The sequence below is a fragment of the Monodelphis domestica genome, chromosome 1, assembly GCF_027887165.1.
Source record: "Monodelphis domestica isolate mMonDom1 chromosome 1, mMonDom1.pri, whole genome shotgun sequence".
NCBI classification, from domain to species: domain Eukaryota; kingdom Metazoa; phylum Chordata; class Mammalia; order Didelphimorphia; family Didelphidae; genus Monodelphis; species Monodelphis domestica.
The window spans coordinates 291,532,785-291,541,950 of record NC_077227.1 but is presented as its reverse complement, the minus strand read 5'-3'; positions in this window follow the sequence as shown (position 1 = coordinate 291,541,950).

Below are 9,166 nucleotides of genomic sequence, written 5' to 3'. Positions count from 1 at the left end.
AAATGGAGCAGGCTGAACATACTTTAGAGGCTATAGTAGTTATACCAGGGGCTATCCATACTCTCTTGACAGAGTCCACGATGCCCTGGGTGCCAAAATGACCATTTTTATGAATAGATTGGCAAATTTGGTTATAGAAACTTCTAGGGAGAAGAGGTTTTCCTTCAGATGACACCCATACTCCATTAATCTGTTTTGCTTTAAATTTTTGTTTCCATTTTTCCACTTCCTTTTCATTATAGGAAAGTGATAAATTTAAATTATCAGTGGTTGTTAATGTTAAAATTAATCCAGGTTCTTCTATGGCTGCTAGTTTTGCAGCTGCATCTGCTCGGTCATTTCCTCTAGAGACAGGGTCAGAGCCACCTGTATGGGTAGAGCAGTGAACTACAGCTAGGGCTTTAGGCAGTTTGAGAGCAGAAAGAACTTCATTAATAATTTCTGCATTAGCTATGGTTTTCCAGCTGAGGTTAAAAATCCTCTTTGGAGCCATAGCATCCCGACTGAGTGACAAATGCCAAAAGCATATCTAGAATCCGTATAAATTGTTGCCTTTTTATCTGTGGCAATTATACAAGTTTGTGTTAGAGCTATGAGTTCTGCTCCTTGAGCGCTAATGTTAGAATGTAGTGAAACTGACCATTCAGTGGCAAATTCTGAGACTATGGCAGCTCCAGTGTAACGTATGCCATCCCTCATAAAAGAGGAACCATTGGTAAATAAAATCAGATCTGCATTGTCTAAGGGAGTGTCCAAGAGATTATCTCGAGGCTTTTCTGCCATGGACACTAATGTTTCACAGTTATGTTATGGTTCTCCTGAAGTAGGTAAATCTGGAAGCAAGGTGGCAGGGTTAAGAGTTGAACAGTGTTTCAAGGTAATATTTTCACTATTTAATAAGGTTATTTCATACCTTGTAATTCTCTGATCCGAGAATGCCTGTGTTCTATGTTTTATCAATAATGCTTCTATCTCATGTGGGCACATTATTGTTAATGGACATCCCAATACTAAATCAAAGGTTTTTGTTACTAGTAATGCTGTAGCAGCTACTCCTCTAAGGCATGGTGGTGCTCCTGCTGCTACTGGGTCTAGTTGGGCAGAATAATAAGCAATTGGGCTCTGAGAAGGTCCCAAAGTCTGAGTTAACACACCAGAGGCTACTCCTCTTCGCTCATGCACATATAAAGTGAATGGCTTGTTGTAATCTGGGATGCCTAGAGCAGGGGCAGACATGATAGCCTTTTTTAGATCTGATAGAGCTGACAAGTGTTCAGGCTCTAATTTGAGGGGTTCAGGAACCGAATCTTTTGTTAATGCTATAGGGGGTTTAGTAATTTCCCCATAGCAAGGAATCCATTGTCTGCAAAACCCTGTTGCTCCTAAAATTGCTCTCAGCTGTTTCTTAGTGGTAGGAGCACTCAATTTTTGAATATTCTCAATTCGTTTTGGAGAAATATAACGAGCACCCACAGTCAAGATGAATCCCAAATATTCTACTTTTTGGAGACACCACTGAACTTTATTCTTAGAAATTTTATGTCCTGTTTTGTGCAATTCCAAAAGAAGGTGTTTGCTATCTTCTTGACATGTTTTTGCATCTGTTGAAGCCAAGAGTAGAGATCATCTACATGTTTGATTAATTTGCTATTTTTAAATGTTATATTGTCTGTGTCTTGGCTCAAAATTTGCTCAAATAAGCTCAGACTTTCGACATAACCCCGTGGCAGCCGACACCAGGTATATTGTGAGCCCTTCCAGGTGAAAGCAAAAATATGCCTGGAGTTCTCATGTATTGGTATGGAAAAGAAAGCTGAACACAAGTCTACTACTGTAAAGTATGTAGCTGTGCTAGGAACAGATGAAATAATAGTATGTATGTTAGAAACTACAGAGTGTCTCTTTATAACGTGATTATTCACTGCCCTCAGATCCTGTACGCATCTATAGAGGTGCTTGCCATCGGGCCCTCTTTTTGGTTTTTTAATTGGCAGGATGGGCGTGTTGTATTCAGATTTGCAAGGGATTATTATTCCCTGTTCTATTAATGAGTTAATAACTGGTGTAATACCCTCAATTGCCTCCTTTGAGAGGGGATACTGAGGGATAGAAGGAGGTGGGCTAGATTTAGTTTTTATCTGTACAGGAACAGCCGACTTAAGTAAACCTACATCGGAAGAAGATGTGGCCCAAAGAGACTCCGGTATATCTTTAGGTATTGCAAAGACGGATGCTCTTTTTTCTCCTCTCTCAGAGAATTACAGGGAGTACATTTAAAGATTCCTCTGGTACTTCTAATGATAATGAACCATCTGGGGAGCAGGTTATTGTGGCTCTGAGTTTGCATAGAAGGTCCCTCCCCAGCAAATTTAAAGGGGAGTCAGGCATCAAAAGGAAGGAGTGTTGTACCTCTAGGGGTCCTACAGACACCATTCTAGGAGGAAGTCTTTTAACGCTTTGGGTTATTCCTGATACTCCCATTACATTCTCTGATCCAACAGAATAACATTGTAAATCAGGTGTTCTCTTTAATACAGACCAAGAAGCTCTGGTGTCTAATAGACAATCATAATAGGTATTTCCCACCTTTAAGGTAACATGGGGTTCATTAGTATGGGGGGGGCAGTGGATAGGGACAATGGGTAGTAGGACATCAGGGTCCGGGAAATCAAAGGTTGTATCCTCTGATTCCTGTGCCCCAGCCCCCTCCCCCCCCGGACACCATCATTGTGTTTGGGATATTCCTTGGGCACCCCCCTGAAGGGCACCTCTCTGAGGGTCATTAGTACCTCGAGTATTTTTTGGACGAGCGCCATTTCTCATATATTGTTGTTGTTCATTATCGTTATAACTTTCTTCATTTGGAGCATTGTCATTATTTTCCCAATTCCTATTTCTATAATTCTGGTTTCTAAAGTTCTTATTTCTATATTCATTATAGTTATTTCCAGTCATTATAATTTCTAGAATTCTGGTTTCTATAACCATTTTCATCATTTCTATAGTTATTTCTAAAGCTATTATTAAACTGTGTATTCCTTCCAATCATCTTAAGAAAGGTTCTATTTTCCATCATTTTGTGGCCCTTCTCACAGAAGTGGCAAGTAATGGATTGATAATTGGATTTCTGGAGAGGGGTAATTGTCATTGGTTCATTATCATGCCCACTTTCTAATTTAGTTATCCTATCTATTAAATATCTTATTGTTTTCTTCATTTCCTCCATGTCATCATTATTTTCTTCCTCCTTTTCTTTGTTTCCCTTTAAAACATATATAGCTGTTTTTCGCAATTCTTCAAGGTCCATATCTGACCATCTTGGGCATTGTGTTCTAAAATAATTCTTAATTGCTTTGCAAGAGTTATTTATAAAGATCCTTCTAACTTGTCTTAAGCTACTCTCTTTAGTTAGGTCCCAATCTTAAGTATCTGTCCCCAAACTCGATTATTCTATCCATAAATCTGAAGGGTGTTTCTTCTTCCTTTTGCTTAATTTTTTCCAGTTCCATCCACTTATCTGTACTGTCTGCACATTCCTTCAGTGCCATGAGGATGGCCTCTCTACAATGGTATAGTTGTAGATAATCCTCAGGATTGTTATAGTCCCATTCAGGATCCTGAGATGGCCAATGTGCTGCATTATGCCCCTGGGTTTTGTTGACATGAGCAATTATTTTATTTTTTTCACGTTCAGTTAAAAAAGCCTGTAGTAAGTTCTCAACGTCCTTGTAAGACGGATTATACTGAAAAAATATGTCTCCCATCTTTTTTGCTACTAGAAAAGGATCTTGTTCATATGTGGGGATATTTCATGTAAATTCATTTATTTCTTGGGGAGTAAATGGTATCCTATGTCTTAACGTCACCACATCCCCATTCCGTTCTATTTCAGGTACTTCTCTTAAAGGAAACAGGCCTCTAGTTGAATTTTGTACCTGTGGGTCAGTTTGACAAGGACAGGTTTTAGGAGGACAAGTTCTCCTTTGCGTTGGAATTTGGTTTTCTGTAGGAGAGGGAACATGAGAAACTGGGATTGCAGGGGAAGGGTTTTGGGGATTAAATTCAGTCAAGATTCGCACTGCACGAGAGAAGCAGTCTGTTAACTAGGCTATAGGGAAGGTGTTTTCCATCTCTATTTCAGGGAAGGAAATTTCCTCATTCAAAGGTTCAGAAACAGGTCTGTTTCTGGTAGAGTGGGTGTTTGCCAATTGATCCTGTAAGAAACATTTTAGATCTTCTAATTGGACTTGCATTTTATCCTCAATTTTTTCTATTTTATCCTCAATATTTTCTATTTTAGCATCTCTAAATATAGTATTGAGGAGTACAAAAATGACAGTACCTATTAATATAAAAATTTGGAGGTATCCTGCATTTCTCAATGCCCCGAATTCTTCAGCTGCCATATAAATGTCAAAGAATGTAGTACTCGTTTATGTATATATATATATATATATATATATATATATATATATATATATATATATATATATATATATATATATATATATATATATATATATATATAGTAATTATTTCTCTAACAGTCTTCACAAAACATGTGGGGAGCAGGGCAAAGCAACAAACTTTCCACAGGGGTTTTTTTTTTTCCTAATCTAGGAAGTTGTTCCTTAAGGGAAAGGATATTTAGAAACAGCTCTTCCAGCCAGGAATTTAGGGTCCTGTTGCTGAGATTTAAAACAGCTATTTTCTATCTAACTATCAGAGTCACACAGCTGGGAAATATCCAAGGTCCGATTTGAACCCAGGACCTTCTGTCTCTAGGCCTGGCTCTCAATCCACTGAGCTACCCAGCTGTCCCTTACGATTAAAGGGAAGAAAAAGAAAAACTGCTGATTCCAATTTAACTTAAGGAGAAAAGAGAAGAGAGAAAACGTTTTTTATACTCACGTGTTCTAGCAGCTGTGTCTTTAAACCAAGTTTGCTGTTTAAAGGGACTAAGTGGTGAGAAGGTAGAGTAAAAAGGCAAGGAATTTCAGAAGTTTATTGAGAGAATTCTTTAGACTCCCGTGTGGTCAGCCACAATGTGACAAGGAAATCACTTTAAAAGACTGATATATACTAATTTAAGGTCGCCAAGGAATTCAGCTATGTAATTTTTAAATGAAAACTCAAGTCAGCAGTCAACCTTCTATGGAGTTTTAATTACAAACAGGAGGAAGAAAGGTATGGGAGAGAGAGAGAGAGAGGGGGGGGGGGGAGAAGGGAATAGGGCTTAAATACCCCCTCTATTTAGGCTGGGCCAAAAGGCCCAAGCCCTTAGATAGCTGAGGCAAAGAAAAGAGATCAGTCCCTATCACTCATGTGACCAAAATGGAGAAACAGTCTCAGGGGCCTCCACCTCCAGCCTCCTTCAGAGCAAGCTTCTCAGAGCACAACCTCTCAGAGCAAAACCTCTGCAACCCCTCCAGTCCTGAGACCTCGCCATCTTTAAGGAAACCATCTAAGTTCCCTCCCCTCAGTTCTCACATCTACCAATCACTGTCCATGTCTTCCCTGTGCCAATGGAGGCTCTAGCTTAACCCAGGACGGCCCAGAGGTCTGCCCCTTTGCACATGTCTGTTGAAGGTCATATTCTCAAATAATTAAATCTTGATCCTTTGCTGCAGCCCTTCCTAAATCCTTTTACTCTGAGTAGGGTGGATTGTATTTTCCAAAACCTGGTTCTGTCATTCCAAGTATCTGTATTGTATTAATTCTAAAATCAATCACGACTCAAAGAACTTCCTGTTCTATGCTTAAGCATAGGTCAAAGCCCTTTCCATTGTTTAGCAAAAGGTTTCTGTCCTAAAGTAATCTTAGGTAGGGAGGAGAAGGACCCTCCCATGCCAGGGGGTTCACGTTCCAATGGATTTCTTACTATCAGTAGGAAATTTTTCAAGTATGAAATTTCCAAATGGGGAAATTTCCAATATTCATAAGTCTAAGAAATTTTAAGGTTTACACACCCTACACCAAGATAAACTCAGAATGAGTGAATGACTTGAACATAAAGAAGGAAACTATAAGTAAATTAGGTGAACACAAAATAGTATACATGTCAGACCTGTGGGAAGGGAAAGACTTTAAAACCAAGCAAGACATAGAGTCACAAAATGTAAAATCAATAATTTTGATTACATCAAATTAAAAAGTTTTTGTACAAAGAAAACCAATGTAACCAAAATGAGAAGGGAAGCAACAGCAACAAATTGGGAAATAATCTTCATAACAAAATACTCTGACAAAGGTCTAATTACTCAAATTCATAAAGAGCTAAATCAATTGTACAAAAAATCAAGCCATTCTCCAGTTGATAAATGGGCAAGGGACATGAACAGGCAGTTTTCAGTCAAAGAAATCAAAACTAATAATAAGCACATGAAAAGGTGCTCTAAATCTCTGATAATCAGAGATGCAAATCAAAACAACTCTGATGTATCACCTCACACCTAGCAGATTGGCTAACATGACAGCAAAGGAAAGTAATGAATGCTGGAGGGGATGTGGCAAAGTTGGGACATTAATTCATTGCTGGTGGAGTTGTGAATTGATCCAACCATTCTAGAGAGCAATCTGGAAATATGCCCAAAGGGCAATAAAAGACTGTCTGCCCTTGGATCTAGCCATAGCACTGCTGGGTTTGTACCCCAAAGAGATAATAAGGAAAAAGACTTGTACAAGAATATTCATAGCTGTGCTCTTTGTGGTGGCCAAAACTTGGAAAATGAGGGGATACCCTTCAATTGGGGAATGGTTGAACAAATTGTGGTATATGTTGGTGATGGAATACTACTGTGCTAAAAGGAAAAACAAAGTGGAGGAATTCCATGGAGACTGGAACAACCTCCAGGAATTGATGCAGAGTGAAAGTAGCAGAATCAGGAAAACATTGTACACAGAGACTATAACAATGTGGTACAAATCGAACATAATGGACTTTTCCATTAGTGTCAATACAATGTCCCTAAATATTCTGCAGGGATCTAGGAGAAAAAACACTATCCACAAGCAGAGGACAAATTGTGGGAGTAAAAACACCAAGGAAAGGCAACTGCTTGACTACAGGGGTTAAGGGGATATGATTGAGGAGAGACTCTAAATGAACACCCTAATGCAAATACCAACAACATGGAAATGGGTTCAAATCAAGGACATGTGTTACCCAGTGGAATCGCGCATTGGCTATGGGAGGAGGGGGGGGAGGAAAAGAAAATGACCTTTGTTTCCAATGAATGTTTGAAAATGATCAAATAAAATAATGTTTAAAAAAAAAAAGAGTTCAGCTCTACAGGCTCAGTCTCTAGCTCTAACCCATACTTGGAGGATGTCAATAGAAGTGCTAATGTTCCCTCAAACACCTTTCCTTTCCAGTTCATTAACCTGACTGAATTCCCATCATTTGCACCACACACTGGCTGAATGAAAAAAATATTTGTTGATATATATATATATATACACACACATATATATATATGTACATACACACATACACACATTATAGTCAGTACCACTGCTCTTTCCCTGCTAAGAAAAAAACAACAACTTTGCCATCCTTTCCCTAATCCTGCAGCTTTCAATTCCCTATCATCTCCATGCTCTTTTCTGTTCATGCTCCTATTTCTGTCCTTGATTCCATAATTCCCACTTAATCCCTGTGGAAGCATGCTCCTTCAATGACCTCCTCTCTCATCTGAAATCTCCTTATCCACTTCACTGATGCCAAGAAACATGCCCAGAGTGCCTGCCTTGAAAATCTAAAAACACTTCATTTGATCCTCCCCTCCCATTATCACTACCTCATTACAGTCAAATGCATATGAAAAGCTATCTACATTCATTTTCTTCACTTTTCTAGTTACCCTTTTAACCCTTTCTTTAGAGGTAGACCATTACTAAAGTAAAAAAATAACTTAATTTGGAATTAGCAGAGCTAGATTCAAGGCCTACTTTGTTATTTCTGAGACCAGAAAGGTTAAGGGCCTTTTGCCTAAATTAAGGTGTTTGGGATGAGATCATGGATAAAAGGGTCTGTCTCTAAGATCCTTCAGCTGTAAATCTGTGATCTTTGCAATCTAACATTCAATCCCACAATCAGACAAACTTTCTCAAAAATATCACTAATGTTAAAGCCATCTGTCTCTTCTTAGCCCTTAATGCCTTCTTTGAAACTCTGAAAACTGCTGGTCACTTTCTCTTCTTTGAAATTCTTCCCTCCCAAAGTTTTCCTGACCCTGCTCCATCCTGGTTCTATTTTCCCACTCTGACAGCAGGATCATTGTCTAAATACTCCCTAGCTGTGAAGCTCACTTGAACTTTCTAAAGCCTCGGGGATCTCACTGATCATTCTCTTTCTTCTCCTCAATATTTATCAGTTGCCAGGCCCTGATGATGTTGCTTTTTTCATCTATCCCCTTCTTTCCACTTTACCATGCCAACCCACAGTTGAGGCTCTCATTGCCTGAACTATGGTAATAGTCTCCTAGTTAGTTTTCCTTCCTATAGTTTCTGCCTTCTCCAATCGATTCTCCACAAAGCTGCCAAAATGATGTACCTAAAAGTACAAGTCTATGTCCCTCCCCTACTCAACAAGTTTCAGCTTCAGTGTGTCAAATTTGGCATTTAAAGCCCTTCACAATCTTATTCCAGACATTTCATATGATCCCTCTTTATAAACTTTATTCTAACCAAACTAGTTTCCTTTATGCTCTCAATATGCAACATCCCATTTCTTCTCTCTGAGTCTCCATACAGACTGTCCTCCATTAGCTGAAAGCTTCCCCTCCTAAGCTCAAGTGCCAGTGTATTCATGCAGGACAAGAAGCCTTGCACAAATATCCTAATTGTTCATGTTAAACATATACCCATTTACTTTGTATAGATTTTTAAATTTCCTCCTGGACATACTTTTTCCCTAATGTCCTTTTTTTTTTTAATCTCATACCCAGCACTTAGCACTGAATAGGCTCTTGATAAATAAACTTGAACTGATTTAAAATTAAGTTTTTGGTATTAATGGAGCTTATTTCTTAAAAATACAAATCCTAGAGACAGAAAAGTCCTAAAATTTGCTTGTTTTTAATGTAACTGAAATTTTCTACTTGATCTTTTCGATAAAAGGCTTTCCACATTTTACATAATTTAAGATTTAGAATAGTTTGTTCCT